The sequence below is a fragment of the Orbicella faveolata genome, unplaced genomic scaffold (assembly GCF_042242905.1).
Source record: "Orbicella faveolata isolate gen_17 unplaced genomic scaffold, um_ofav_v1 contig_35, whole genome shotgun sequence".
Lineage (NCBI taxonomy): Eukaryota > Metazoa > Cnidaria > Anthozoa > Scleractinia > Merulinidae > Orbicella > Orbicella faveolata.
In genome coordinates, this window is record NW_028301564.1 from 6,843,706 (window position 1) to 6,860,085 (window position 16,380).

A 16,380-nucleotide genomic window follows, 5' to 3' on the forward strand; every position below is an offset into this window, starting at 1 on the left:
TTTTCATTTTTGTAACTTTTCGGTAAGTTTTCTGTTTATGTTGTTTGTCTTTCAGTTTTGAGTTTGATTCATCTTAAAACTACACAACCATAAGCAGTGAAAGATATTTCTATACAAAAAAATGTATTACCTGGGTTAGCGCTAACCGGCTTTCGAACGACGCAGGCCAGATTTCAAAACATTAAAAAAATACTGTTAAAGAAAGAATTACCACAACACTGAACAGTTACTACCATAAGAATGATAATAGCAATAAATACCAGCAAGGTAGCATGAGCCATAATGATTTAAGATATTTTTTTTTTTTTTTTTTTTTTTACTTACAACACTAACTCTATTTACATTATATTGCTCTAATTATTTACACTATTTAAATTACAATAACTAAACGACTTACATTACTAACAAATACAGTTACACGACTTACACAATTAAGAAATACAGTGACGACAAGGGGCAAAGAAAAAAAACAAAACTGAGAAGAAAAATAGCTAGTTATCATTACAGCTTGAGGTTGTAGTACAGAAACATAAAAAAACAGACCAAAGGCATGTGGTACATTTAAAGTAAAATGAGTTATGCATCTGACAGGAGATTAGAAATAGATTAATGGCTAGGAGATAGATAACCCTACAGAAAATATAATCTAAAATATTAATTAAATCCTCATGTATCCTGTAAGAGGTTTCCATTTCTTCGTGTCTCCACTTTTTGTTTCTATCTCATATTGTAATTTTAGTGTGCATATGAAAAGCGTAAGATTTGGATGATCATTTTTTGTTTTAGCGAGCCATATGTGATATCGTGCTAAGAGAAAGCAGTAATTTATAAGAAGCGCAAATTGAGAGATATCTGGCCCCAGACCCAAAGCAGTAATATTTGTCAAAGCATAATCTCTAGGAAGTAAATTTAAGTTTTTCAGCCATTCAGTAAGTTTAATCCAAAAGTGAGATGTTTGACGGCATGACCAAAAAAGATGAATTATTGACTCAGAGGAGGTGTGACAAAAACTGCACTTTTCATCGCCCTGTAGACCTATTCTAAATAAAAAGTTATTGGTTGGTACACGTCTATGTAAGAATTTAAATTGAAACTCTATCAGCTTAGTGCTCTTTGTGCATTTTTTAGCTAAAAGATAGGCAGCATTCCAATTTATGTTGTCATTTATTGGTAGGCCACAATCCTCTAGCCACTTCTTTTGACTTGACTCTGGGGTTAAACTCTTGTTACTAATCAGTTTTTTATATATTATTGTAGTTGCTTTTTTGACCTGCAAAATTCTTGTTGTAAGTGGCTCATATTCGTGGTCGGTGTTCTGTAAATCTTGAAAATTAGAATCAGTCCGAAGAGACTTTACAACCGATATTAATCCGTAGAAGCTGAGAGGGCGAGGGTCTATTTCATACTTACAGCGGAAATCATTTAACGAGAGAAAGTTGTTGTCCGGTCCTAAAAGATGTTTCACCCGAGTTATTCCCTTGGTGAACCAATTTTTTAAAAAAACTGTTTTGTTGGCTATCTTTATTAGGGAGTTATGCCAAAGTTGTTGATCCTGAAAGTGATCTTTCGATGTTATTTCAGGTTCAAAGTTAACTTCCGCCCAGATTCCTAATAGTTCTTTTAAAAAGGCATCCGAAGTTGTTATTGTCGATAAGGTGTCTCTAACGTTGAGGTTGTAGGAAAAAAAGTTTTGACAGCCATATTTTTTTAGGGTTATATCAAAAAAGATTTTCCATTTTCCCTTATTGTCGTTATCTAAATATTTTTTAATCCATGTGGTTTTGAGAGATTTATTGAAGGAACTAATATCAATCATTTTTAGGCCACCACCACCGAAATCGTTGATCATTACCTTCCGTTTTATCTTGTCGCCTTTACCATTCCATAGAAAAGTGTAGAGTAAATCATTTATTTCTTTTAAAACCCTGTGGTTTGAGCGAAGAGGCGAGAGTAGATAAACCAATTGGGAGACCACTAGTGATTTGATAACAGTGATTTTCCCTAACAATGTGAGTCGGCGGTATTTCCAGCATCTCAGGATTTCTTTCACTTTTTCAAGTTTCTCATTGTAGTTTAAAGAGGCAGATAGTTCGGGATCTGTTGAAATCCATAGACCTAGGGATTTTACTTTGTCTTTTGGCCATTTAAGCTCTTTTCCTGATAACAGAATTTTATCACTTCCAATACTTGCGCCAATCCATAGAGCTTCCGTTTTCTTATCATTGAGTCTGAGGCCAGAGACTTTGCTGAAATCGTCAAGCATTGCAAGGGATGAAAGGAGAGATTCACGTGACCCGTCTAATATAAGTGTTGTGTCATCGGCATACTGACTTAACTTAATTTCCACATTATTTACAGAGATTCCCTTTATATTAGTATTTTCCTAATTGCCGTGGCCAGCACCTCTGCCGATAGGATAAATAAATAAGGTGAGAGCGGGCAGCCTTGCCTAACACCTCTTTGAATTTCAAAAAAATTACTTGCCCATCCATTATTCAGAATACAGCCTTCACTATGACTATACAGGGTTTTCACCCAGTTAATTAGCGAAGCACCAAAACCGTAGGATCTTAATGTTCCATGTATGAAGGACCATTCGAGAGAATCAAATGCCTTTTCAAAGTCAATAAAAAGTAACAGGCCCGGGATATTCTTTTCTGTGGCATATTGGATGATTGAGTCAATGAGTCTGATATTTTCGCCTATAAATCTGCCCTTCAAAAATCCTGTTTGATCGTGATTGATAAGGTTTGGAAGTACTAATTTAATTCGGTTTGCAATAGATTTTGCTGCGATTTTGTAATCAGTGTTCAAAAGGGTAATAGGCCTCCAATTTTTGATGAAGTATAGTTCCGCATCTTTTTTTGGAATTAGTTTTATAACCCCTCGTCTTTGTGTTACTGAGAGGCAGCCAGAGTCAAAAGCATAGTTGAGGGCCGAGATTAAAAAAAAAGAAATGTCTTTCCAAAAAACTTTGTAGAATTCGGCGGGAAGTCCATCCGTGCCTGGCGTTTTGTCAGACTCCATCTTCTTCAGGGCTTCGAAACATTCCTTTTGAGTTAAGGGGCCTTCACATAAAGTTTGTTCTTCATTGGTCAAAGAAGTGGAGTTCACTTCAGAGAGGAATGTTGACTGGATGCTGTCGGGGCTTTTTGACGTATAAAGATTTTTATAAAAAGCCGCACATTCAGATAAGATATCTTTGTCTGTGGTGACAAAGTCGGTGTCATTAATTTTTAATTGACTAATTGTTCCTTGTTTACAGTGCCTTTTTTCGAGGTTTAGAAAATATCCAGAGTTCTTTTCGCCCTCGTTGTACCATTGCGACTTTGACCTAATGATAGCGCCTTTGGTTCGATACTCAAAAATGTTTTCTAGCTCTTTCTTTAAGGTAAAAATTCTTTCAGCAACAATATGATATGAGGGGTTACTATTGCTTGCATTGTCTAAATGTTTTTCTAACAAGGCGATTTCGCGTTCCAACATTTCTTCGCGTTTCCTTGTCGCGTTTTTGTATGCAGCATAAGATATTGATTTTTCTCGCACCTTTAATTTAATCATCTCCCAAAGCAGAGCTGGGTTCACTGAGGTGTCGTCTTTGTATTGTTTCACAGTGCTTTCAATTGTTGTTTTAATTTCTTGGACATATCTCATTTCGGATAAAAGGGACGTGTTCAACTTCCAAAAACCTTTGCCTCTGGGGTTCGAGTGTAAAGCTAGATTCAGAGTAATCATCGAATGATCCGTTTTGAAACCAGGAAAAATATCTGCATGGGTCACATCACATAAAGATGATTCACTTACTAGAAAAAAATCGAGTCGGCAATGTATGACTGGTTGGTTTTGGCGCCAAGTATATCTCCTGGCTTCTGGGTTGAAAAGTCTCCAAATATCAGTCAAACCAAGATTTTCAGAGAAATCTCGAATCACTTTTAAGGCATTTTTGTGTGTTCTGGCAAGGCCACCCCTCTTGTCTTTTTCCACGTCAAGAACTAAGTTAAAGTCCCCACCAATTATGATTTCACCACATTTAAAGTTTGATAAATGATCGAAAAAAACCTGAAAGAAGTTTGGATCGTCTTCATTCGGAGCGTAGATGTTAGCCACAGTCAGACGCCTGCTATCAGCAACGATATCACATATTAAAAAGCGTCCATTCGGATCCGAGAAAACCTTGTGGATCTGGCAATTGAAATTATTATTGAAAAGAATACCAACCCCTGCTTTGTTGCTGTTGCAGCAGCTGAAGAGCGCTTTGTACCCCCATTCACAAGACCATATATCGCTAGTTTCTCGAGAACAATGGACCTCTTGCAGCATATATATAGATTGCTTTTTCGCTCTCAGCCAGTTAAACACCTCTTTTCTTTTGGCATTGTTTCCCAATCCCCTGACATTGAGGGAAATTATTTTCAGATCTGTTGTATTGTGAGTAATGAAGGAGGCTGAGTTGACTGTTTTGCATTTTCACAATAAAAGATATCTAAATGACCACATGCCTTTAAACTATTGTTAATTAGATAGATTTTTATGCCCTGGAGACAGTAAAACGAAAACACACACAAAATGAATAAAATTACTAAAGGACTTATGGTGGAGAAATTAGGCAACTTGATTGCTTACTACAGCAAAAAAGAGAAAAAGCCTGCAACTCTATTAGCCCGTTTAAGTTGCCGACCGCCTCTAATTGGTGAAAAGCATATTGGCAATAACGAAACTGCGAGAAGTTTGAACAATTTACCGGTCAATCTGAACAAAGTTTATTTAGTGTTAATTAAATAGTAAATTTTTGCCCGATCGGCCACAATTTACCTCTGATATACAATTTATCCGGTTGAGATTGGCTGAAGGAGGTAGCCACTCCATTTTTCCTGGCATCCTTAAAAGCTCCCATCTGTACTTTGCGACGGGTAATGATTTCCTGGGGAAGGTCTCGGAACATTTGAAAGTTAGTGCCTTTAAGCCGGTGACCCAGTAAAAGATCTGTTGACAGTCTTTATATCTAAGGAAACGGGCCAGAATAGGACGCGGATTTCCATCCTTGCTTTTTCCGATGCGATGTACTCGCTGAATTTCTACATTCCTTGCATCCCTATAACCAAGATCACGTTCCAGAAAAGTTCGGAGAACTTCTTCGGTGTCTTCACTAGTGCGGCCGCCTATTTCTGTCGATTCTTCTATGTTCATGAATTTGATATTCTCCCGGCGAGAGTAGGCTTCTAAGTAAAGATTTTTGGTGTGGATCTCGTCTAACAAATCCCCATTTTTCTGGCATTTTGTCGTGAGCTCTGCTAATTGAGTTTCATAGAGTCGATGCACCTTCTCCATAGCTTCTGTCTTATCCTTGAGTTGTTGTCCAGTAAAGTTGATCCCTTCTTTTAGATCGTCAATATCTTTCTTCGCTGTTGTTTGGAAATCTTCTAGCCTTTGGGTTCGTATCTCTAAGTTCTCGAGATTGGCTTCAATTTTCTTCACGGCGGATTCTATTGAATCAAGCTTTTCCAGCTTTGCTAAGATTGCTTGTAGAGTTGCACCAACATCTTGTGTTATACTGAGAGCTGTCATTATTTCGTCTTCGTGATGCGTTGGCGAGGAGTATGGCTTGGTTTTTTTGATTTCCGGCGAAAGAGATGATTCGTCGGAAGAGTCTGAGGATATGGTTTTTCTTTTGCTCAAAAACTGACCGAAAAAAACGGCCATTTACCAAAGACAGAGCAGAAAGATCGGCGGGCGGCAGCAACGCACGTCTTTACGTCGCCATTACTCGACCCAGTACCTCATTTAAGATATTTTGATTTAATTGAAATGTTTGTATATTTTCCATAAATCATTCAAACAACAGGGAAATTAAACTTAATTTAGCTCATTTACATGCATTTATTTTACAATGCTTCCCGAATTATAAAAACGGTTATCTTGGTAGACTTATCTGCCATATTTTTGGCATCTCCCTGTCGATTTCAGTCCTTTTCAGGGACCCAATCGATTTGTGGCTCTCCTGCCTCGGACAGACAAAATATTCCAATACCATAATGAGTACCGCATGCTAAGTTCCTTCGTAAGAACACGTCCTGTCAAATTTCACCAACTACCTTGTCAGGCTCCATGATCCAGAAAACTTTGATGACCCTGGCAGTTAATCGAATCTTTTTAGAGCGTTTTTACCACGGTTGATCAGACCACCAGGAAATACACCTTACAAGCTTTCACTAGTTTCCATATGACACATTAAAAATGCCCAGTTTCACACCAAAAATAGAAGTTGATATATAGATACCAGCAACACTGGTTTCCGCCATTTTGATTCTCCCAGTAACCCTTGCGCTTACTGGTTTCCATGCTTCAAAGAGACGAGACATCAGCCTGTGCCACGAAAATTCGAGTTCTCTTGCCAAGAGTTCGGGTGATTTCAAATCACCCGACAATAAATTACAGTATTCAAATTTCGGAGAGTATTGGTTTGGCGATTTGTTTTCTTTCTTGTTTTTTGTAAACGTCTGTCGGAGTAATCATACTCGCGTGAGCGCGAGTAGCTCGCGTGACAACTTTAGTCACGGGGCCAAACTAAGTCACGTGTTGCAAACATTGGCCTTGAGAGAGAATTTTCTGAACTTTCACTTTGGATAGTAACAGTAGTGCAGTCCACTTAAACTGTATAAGATGATGTGAATACCTGGCTTCATCAAATGTACGAAAAAGATAGATAAACATATGCTGCAAGTTGGTTCGTCCAAGTACGAAATTCTAACGTTTACAGTTGGTCGAATGTGGAAGTAAAACGCAAATAGTTTAAATAAATTAAATTGCAGGTTCAGTTCGGTTCAACGGACTTTAGAAGACCATATTTTTACTACTCAGGATAAAACTGACTAGAAAGAATTGAGCCTTAACGCAGAAATATCTTTTTCTGTTTTTTTTTTTTTTGTTTTTTGTTTTTTTCATCTTGATGATCTGAAACACCTCTCACTGTTGTTGTTTATTAATTATACAGTGTAGGCCTTCGGACGATTTGATTCAGTAAATTATATCGTACAAAAATTAATAAGCTTAAATAAAATTATTGCAGTATAGACGATAGTCATTTGTTATATCTTTCCGTATTTAATATATTTCCTGATGATAACACACAGTGTCATCTTTTTTATCAGCTCTTTTACAATGAAATAAAAGAAAAAAATGAAACTTAATAGAAATAAAAAGCGATCTGTGAGAGAGTATACATCAGATTGTGATTCCTATTTAAGTAATGTCCACATGTAGAAATTATTCCTGCTAACATTGGGGCTGGACAGGTGCAGGACTATTATAATATTAGGTTTTTTATGTATAAAGGAGCCACGGCTTTAAGGCGTAATACAGTAATTGTCCTCAGTCAGCCTCTTTTATTTTCGATGCCATCAAAATTATTGATATTGCATGGTGAGTCGAAGTCTTGTTGCTTTACTGCAAGTTGTGTTCCTGAAAGTATTTCCCTTTATCTCTAGTAGCTTCACAGTGATTTTCTTTGCTTTGACATGCCCCGAAAATAAAACATAAAAGCCAAACTCTTGTACATAAACAAAAACAAAGGTGTGGCTGACTAGGACCTTTTAAGGGAAATTTTAGATGGCTCCAATGCATTGGGAACAAGTGTTAAAAAAAAAAAACTAAAAGCGCACCTATTGAGGTTACCTCTGCTGCACCCTGCCAGCCCCGTTCCGCAACCAGTACCCATTTATACAGCTGGGTGAGGAGAGGCACTATGAGAGTAAGAACACAATGCCATGATCCCCAATAGGGGTCCATTGCACCAACCACTGGGCCATCGTGCCTCCTCCTCCATAGGGTTAGAGTGGAGTTTACCCTAACATGACAGTTATAAGTCTAATAACCTTCTACAGGAGCAATTTGAGTGTGCTGAAGCCTTTTTAACATTGCGTAACCGATAGCAACTTAAGGCGACCTTAGGCGACTTAGGGCGACTTAAGGCGACTTACGGCGACTTAAGGCGACTTAAGGCGACTTTAGGCGACTTAAGGTCCCAGAGTAGGCCTCAAAATTATGTCGCCGTAGTTGTAATCCTAATCACATTTAAATCAATCACGGAAACAGATATCTTCGTTTCTCTAGAATACATCGCTTCAGTAAGACTTAGGAACATTTAAGTCGCCAATTATTTCTACCTGCATGACATTTTAATTTCTTTTTCTTTCCGTGTCACGAAATAAAATTTAGTTTCGAGAAGTTATTTTTGCTGAACATGTTTACCTTGTGATTTACAAGCGTTTACCCTGATAACATTCATACTAACTATGTCAATAAATCACTCTGAAACGGAAAACAGTACCATTTCTTTGTTGAACTAAACAACACTAACTGCTTCCATCGGCTTAAAAATATCGCATTGGTGGACAAATCGCGTGGTGTGGCGGTGTCTCTACTTCGAAAATATATTTCTTTTTCACTATCACTATGAAGTCCAGTTCGCAGTTTTCTTGTGTAAGATAATACCGAGAAACGAGAGTTTCACTGAAATGTTGCAAATGACACATTTTGTTGCGATGCACCGAGTTTTGGCTGAAATTTTGCCGCCGCATTTACATTAACAATTACGAACTTTACTCTGATTGGATATTACAAATCACTATGTAAATAGTTCACCCCTGAACTGAAAACAATACCGTTTCGTTTCTCAACTCAACGTTATCACTCCGGCATATCAGGCGATTTTGGTCGAGTGATGATTCGTATTTCAGCGAAACGCAGTCGAGTCAGGATACCCATGGCGAGACCGCCTAATATGCCACTGAAGCGCACCAAAAAGGTACGATTAGGTATTTACTATCCCCAAATTCCACCATTAATCCAACAATTTAAAAGGTGGCTTACTACAGTTTTGATGGATTAAAACAGTCCTTCTTCTAACTCTTTTGAAAAATGTTCCAAGATGTTTTTCCTTTCTCTATTTACTGTTTACTTAAGTCTTTTACCATTCTATGTGAAACTTAAACAATTAAACGTCAACAAATGGCCAAAATGAACGACCGAGTACCTAAGGAGAGACTGGGCACTAGCAGGTCAACAAAATAATCTACCCGTGTGACCCCACCTCAAAATTTCAGGAATAAGAAATTGGCTCTGATTTAACATTCATGTAAAGTAAAATAAAAGTCTGTAAGACAGATTTTTCGCAAACTAAGAAAAAGTGAAACCAAAAATAGTTCAAAATCTGTCTTACAGATTTTTATTTTACTTTGCATGAACGTTCAATCAGAAAAAGTGAAATCAAAAATAGTTCAAAATCTGTCTTACAGATTTTTATTTTACTTTGCATGAAGTTTCAGTCAGAGCCAATTTCTTATTCCTGAAATTTTGAGGTGGGGTCATATACTCGGTCGTTCATTTTGGCCATTTGTTGACGTTTAATTGTTCAAGTTTCACATAGAATTGTAAGAGACTTAAGTAAACAGTAAACAGAGAAAGGAAAAACATCTTGGAACATTCTTCAAAAGAGTTAAGAGTTTGGCCGTTATAATCCATCAAAACTGTAGTAAGCCACCTTAAGACATCATCATCATAACAATAGACATGGCTTCTGATTGGCTGATTGCGAATTTGGGTACGGTAACATCACACAGGTCTGTAGGAACAAAATTTCAATGAGAGGGCTCAAGGACTGACGGCATATGCTGATGGGCAGTTAGCGTGCGGTGGCATCTCAAGCCTTTTTTAACTCGTTTTTCTTGATCATAACTGCCTTGTGGTATAGAACCTAACTTCGTGTGGACAATTCACGAGTCAACTTTGACGCGTCAGTTGCATGTGTTCGAAAATCGAGAAGTTGCCTGTCTATAAAATTCCATATTATTTCGAAACCTTAGCTGGATTCAGAAATGATTTGTTTTCACACCGACCTGGTCCTAGCGCTACAGAGGGAAATTACTTTTCAAGTACGTTTGCGATCCTACGTATTTGCATATGGAATCTATACGGTATGTTCTCCGATATTGTGCCTAGTGCCGTCGATATATACTTATTCGGCAAAACAAAAAAGTTAAGAGAGTTCAAAATTTAAGTAAAACGCCATTTTGGTTTTCTTGCAGAGATTTGGAGAAACCTCGTAAAATTCTGGCTGGTAACACGGGGAAAGAACACGACGAAATCAGGAATGTATTCTCCTTCGTCGAATATAATAATAAATAGATAAATTAATAAATTGCTCAGTGGCACATCCCACGGAGAGGCTCTTTGCCCACTGTTTCCAGATTGAATTGGAATTTAGAAGGTTGGATAGATTATCGAGAGGACCGGAGTAAAACCTTCAGAGCAAAGATGAGAACTAACAACAACCTCAACTCACTTAGGACGCCGATGTTCGGGCCAGATTGGTGGGAGGCGATATATCTTTCGAAAGCAACAAAAATCGTCCTATATTAACTAAATAGTCTCTTTTCTTTCATTACCTTCATCTGTCTCGAGTATATCCTTCAAGTTCAAAAAATTACCATTACGATAAATTTCTGCGCGACATTGAACGAAAGACAATTTGAACTCCTGGATGAAAATTACTTTTATGTCTATTTGATATCCTACTGATTTATCAGCCTAACAGTTAAGTGACACCCTCAAAAAATATTACCAGCGCAATTAAAACTCTGCAAAGTATATCCTCCCCTATTTAGAGTTCTTTCCACTAATCGGACAAGAATTATAAGCAAAGATTTTAACCTTTTAGTCTACTACATCTCCACTTACTCCGCGGGATTTATTTCCCAGCAATACAAGCACCAATACACACAAACCGCTCGTTACAATCGTGTGGAAACCATTCTTCAGCGATTGTAGCGATCTTTACGATAACAATCGATGAAATTGACTTAAGTTCGATCTCGTTGATCGTAAATATTAAGTGGTCATATGGAAAGTGGTAGCTAGTGGCAAGGAGCGCTGAGCTGGTAGTGATCGCAATCATCCAAACGCTAGTGGTGTTCACTGTATGGAAGTCAAATGCCAGCTGTCCAAACGGGTTGTTCAAATATATTGGATGGAGATCAAAAGCTATAAATTGCTGGGGAAAAACTGAACAAGTTTTATTGTTGAATAAAATAAAAAGAACACATAAATCATTTAACCATTGTTAACATTAAGTCCGCCTAGTTTACCTTTCATGTCAAGGGAACTGTAGATATTTTCAATAAAGCAAAACCGCGACCATGTGTTCATTTAAACTACTAAAGAAAAAATAGCTTTTCCGCCAACATAATGAGAACTGGTAATAATATCGGAACCTTTTAAAACCGACGCCTTTCAAAACAATTAACAAAGTGATTAACAACTCAAAACCTGAATGACTAAAGTACACAGTTAAATGTTTTCCTTTACGACGTAACTGTTGATACAATTGTTTCACACAAGATAACAAATCTAACTTTAAAATCGGCCACAACTTCCTAGTTGGCCGGGAAGACTGTGTTTTTAAACATAGTTTTGCAAGATAACTTAAAATTTGTCGTGACTAGTTTTCATGTAGCACTGACTAAACTGCCGATCTCAATTAGCAATAAGAAAAGACACCTACCAAAACAATTACGAGTAGGTATTTTCAACAAGCTTTTCGGCGTTCCGAGTTTATTTTTCATAGCAGCTCCCGTTATTTTTAGTTACTTTGAAGGAGTTTTCAGTTTGAAATGAGTAACAAATGTTGTCGGAGAAGCAAATACCTGTATCATAAACCTGGAAAATTGAATAAGGGGCAGCAATTTTATTTACCCGTAAAGTTCGCTATAGTGTATTCAAAGAAAAATGTTTTGAATAACATAGCATAAATTGGATTATTTAATCCAATTCGACCTCGCTCACTAAGCCAATCCACTCACTGCTGCTCCAAATATAACCAATGGCTTTAACATCTTCACCAGCTTCAAAGTGTCTTTTGTTCTGTGACATATACAGATGAAGTTATTAAGCGGCGAAAAGGCAACTCTTTTTCACCAGCCGAGTGTCCACCGAATCAACTAAGCTATGCGTTTGATAGTTTGCACCTGAAAACAGGTGATTCAAATGCGTTTTCAATATCGTTGGTTTTGTTTGAGAATTTTCACAATGTCACTGAAAAGCCCCAAAATTTGAAACGAGAGACTCGCGATTTTTCAGGTGAGCAACCCCACTCATATTCCATAGATGTTATTGACTTATCATTATCTGACTGTTCTAAGCTTTGTTATCGCCAAATTTCATTACACAATAAGGTTCATTTAGAAACTTCTATAATGTACCAATGTCACCGATACCTAGAATATAATAAAACTGTGAACAACTTTTGCGCATCAGTATGTGTAGTTTTACTTTTTGAATTTCACTATGCCACCCAACAAAAACATATTTTGCGCACATCTGCCCCGCACAAATGCAGACCACGCTTTTTAATGAGTATTGCGTCTGTTCAATAAAATTAAAGTCACGGAAAAAACGTGTCAGGAGAAAATAAATTTTAGTGATATCAAATAAGAAGTAATCAATCATTTTCTTGAAATCCCCTTAATACTGCGATGCTTCATCTTTCGGCAAAGGAAATTAGATAGAAATATTTTAATCCTCTATTTCACTACAGCTCTTTCTTCTCCAGTTACCCCGGAATAATTCTCTTGCAGTGTGAGCACAAATACACACAATCTTAGTGCATTCAGACTGAAAAATGACTAAAATGTACTGTCTCAAAACAAGAATTATTTCATACGTCAAGTTTATCCTATATGTCAAGGGAACTGTAGATACTTTATTTTTAATAGAACAGTAACGTGCTCGTAACTCGTCAAGATTAAGGTAAGCGCTCAAATTATTCAGTGCAAGTAAGCGTCGGAAACGTTTCGCAAAATTACTCCTTTCAAAACAGTTAGTGAGAATATGATTAACAATTCAAAACCTGTTATGACCAAAGTACAGGGTTAGTAATACTAAAAGTGAAATGTTTTGTTTACGTCGTTAGTAACAGTATAATTGTTTCCAAAAGGTACCACATGTTACCATGCCGGTAAGGTATGTTTTAAAACAGCAGTCATTAATAAGTTATCACTTTAAGTTTATTTATAATAAAGTTTCCATATAACGCGCGATCTGATTGGCTGAAACAGCGTGCTTTATCAGAGAACAGAGCACGGGTTGATGACGATAAGTTGGCTTCCAAATTTTTGCTTCGGAATTTTGACAAATTTGACCCAAATTAAACATCCCCTGTGACTCAGACAAACGCACTGGAAGCGAGCTATTTTTCTGCAGTAAATATGGCTCACAGAGACCATTGTTAGCAACAGTAGTGTTAAAACTGTACTAAAATAACAAGTTTTGCTAGATTCCCGCCGACAAAACATGTACAGCTGTAGCGAAATACACAAATTCTCAACCTAAACAGTGCTTCGATAAAGACATTAATTTTGTTACGAAGGCAGAAATTATACTAAGAAGTAAAACAACGACAGAAAACAATTGAACTGTCTCTGTTTATGATGAGAAGCTTTATTTTTGTAAATTTACAATTAAAAATGCTCATTTGCTCAAACAACACTTACATGCAGTGTAGTAACGCTCGTTCTCCGGTCATCTCAGCGAAGCAAACCGACGAGTGGTCAGTGCAAAACTTGTTCTGATATTCTCTTCTGTGCTCGAAGTAGAACCAGTGGGAGCCGTTAAGTCTTTCTAACTTTTACGCTAGTTCGGGCAATCTTGCTGCATGCGGCTACAAGCCGTAAATAACTGTAGCTCCTTTCAAATTCAACCCGGCATTTCGCACTTTCAACCACAAGCTTTGAGCTCCGCGTTTCGTAATTTCCACTGGAAAAGTGCTCGTTTTCATGGGCCACAATACGGCCGGATTCCTCTGGACTTTAAACCTTTACCTGCCTTGAGATCCGTATTTAAAAATTAACTTAAAAGCGAACTTTGAAGGCATCGTTCTTCTCTCGAAAGCCGCTCAAACTTCTCGAAACTGAAAGCTTAGCTGAAGTCCAGTTTGTGATTGACAGCTGTCGCTTCGTTAGCCAATCAAATTATTTGAACAATTCTAACAAGGATTGTGATTGGCTTATTTTAGCGTGCTTTATCAGAGAACAGTACACGGCTGACGCCACTTTTGCTCGTTTGGAAAATAAAGTTTGGTTTGAAAATTCAGCCGAATGCGTGGGGAAATTATCTGATTCTTTATCATAAAACAAATAAAGAAGCCTCGACTGTGCTCTGTTCTGTTGTAAAGCACTTAGGAAGCGGTAGAGCACTCAAGAAGTAGGGAAAAACACTCGACTACGTCTCGTGTTTTCCCCTACACTTCTTTCGTGCTCTACCGCTTCCTGCGTGCTTTACAACAGAACAGAGCACAGTCGGGGCTTCTTTATTTGTTAACTTGAGCATTTACACGTAGCACTGACTAAACTATCTCTCTCAATTATCAAGAAAAAAGACGCTGTAGTCAAAAAAATTATGAAGAGTATTTTCAACTTTATCAACATTCAGAGATTTCATGACGCTTTATTTCCATAGGAAAGCCCGTAACATTCAATAACTTTGAAGGAATTCATTTTCTTAAATCAGTTTAAAATGAGCTAAACATTTTGTCAAAGAAGCAACCATCACAAACTTGACAAACTAAATAAGGATATCGGTTTCCGATTTACCGGTAACATTCGTCGACGTAATTAAAAAGAACAGTGATTTTAATATTGACGAGTAATTTCTTTGAGATCGATTTTGCAATAAAAGCTAACGATAAGTGCGAGTAAAAATACATAAAATTAGCATAAATATGTTTCTAGGAGTAAAAATACTTAAAAATGTCACGAACGGTAGAATGCAATAAAATATATAAGATAAGTCATAAAAATATTTACGAAGTTAAAAAGAGAATCAAATACTATTATTAAACTTCTTTTGTTTGATGAAAAAAAAATTCGAAGTCAAAGGACTTTGGAGATGGCTTTTGTTCCTGATAATTTAATTTTTTCTTTTACTGCGCGGAACGAACGCGAAATTAACTATAGCGGCAAGGGATCAACCTCGCAAGGCAGTTAAGTTTTCCGTGGAATGTTTTTTTCTTTTTTTTTTTTTTTATTGCAATAAAATTAGATACGAAAAAAAAATGCCTACTCTACTTGCAATGTTAACGTAACTTACAATTTAACAATACCAACAAAACTTACAATATTAACATTATTTACAACTTGTTAATATCTTACATTACTTTCATGTCGGGGGTTAGCTACGATAGGAGGCTTTCTCGCATCTTGATTTGTGACTTAGATTTATGTTTCTCAATCTTAATCGCTAAGAAGGCATCGAAATAACTCTTCTTCTTTTCTTGAGGCAGTATATAAATAATATTTGGCTATAATCAAGCCAAGATGCTATATATTATTTCATATCTGCCATATATGATATATGCCATATACATATTCAATTATGCCATATATTATTTCATTTTTATCGAGAGTGATCCTACCTCTGTTTTTGGAGCCCCACCAATTAGTAAAGAGAGACCAAACAAGCCGAGCTTCGGAACAGGTAACAAAAAGATGGGTTAACGTTTGTCTTTCTCCACAGAGGTGACATTTATCATGTTCCTTGATTGAATCTCTAAAAAGTGTCGCATTTGTGGGTAGAATGTGATGAATTATTTTGTATTGGAAAATGGCGAGTCTAGTGTCTTTGGTAACATTAAACGGAAGGCTATAAATGAGTTGTATTGTATGTTCTTTTAGACTGCCTCCTTTCATCCTTCTTTCGGCTGTAGGCGTAACGGATTTACTCTTAACAAAGAATTTAGTTGCTGATCTGCAGGAGAGTTTATCTTAAGATATCTTATCCTTACTCTGCCACGTTGCAGCGGAGAGCAACAAGTGCTGGAGATTCGTTAAGTCTGAGAATTCAGCAAATATTAATTTTGTTAGATGCTGCCTTCCGTTTCTTTTTTTAAGCCTAATCTGTTTCGACACCTCTATTTTTCTCCGAGATAAAAAGCTGTACGATATTGCTGGGATAGTGTTCGTATTTTAACCAGTGTTTCCTCTAAATTGATAGCCTTCACTATATAGAGGAGGAAAGTTTGTTTGCTGGTTACCACAGGGGATAAAATACTGGACTTACTTTACGTCTGACAAGTCCATTCTCTTGGTTCTCTCTCTGTGCTTTTTTACATCTAGCTACACTAAACCGCCGCCTGATTAGCTCAGTCTGTAGAGCGCCTGTCTGCTGTGTGGGAGGTCGAGGGTTCGAGTCCCAGACCGGACCAACACTCAGGGTCTTAAAATAATTGAGGAGAATGTGCTGCCTTTTGTAATCACATCTGCAAATGCTTAGACGTTCAAGTCTTCTCGGAAAAGGGCTATAAACCGTACATTGTTGACAGGGGTCGTTAAA

At 37.2% G+C, this 16,380-nt stretch overlaps 1 long non-coding RNA gene and 1 pseudogene across 1 annotated transcript; one reads left to right on the plus strand and one right to left on the minus strand.

The window, feature by feature from the left end:
- Positions 1-4,294: 4,294 nt before the first annotated feature.
- On the minus strand, positions 4,295-5,768 carry LOC149102794 (uncharacterized; annotated as a pseudogene).
- Positions 5,769-9,462: 3,694 nt separating this feature from the next.
- Positions 9,463-11,110, plus strand: LOC149102795 (uncharacterized). Its single transcript, XR_016202112.1, has 2 exons — positions 9,463-9,971; positions 10,083-11,110. It is a non-coding gene; the product is annotated as an uncharacterized LOC149102795 (long non-coding RNA).
- The last annotated feature ends 5,270 nt before the right edge of the window (positions 11,111-16,380 follow it).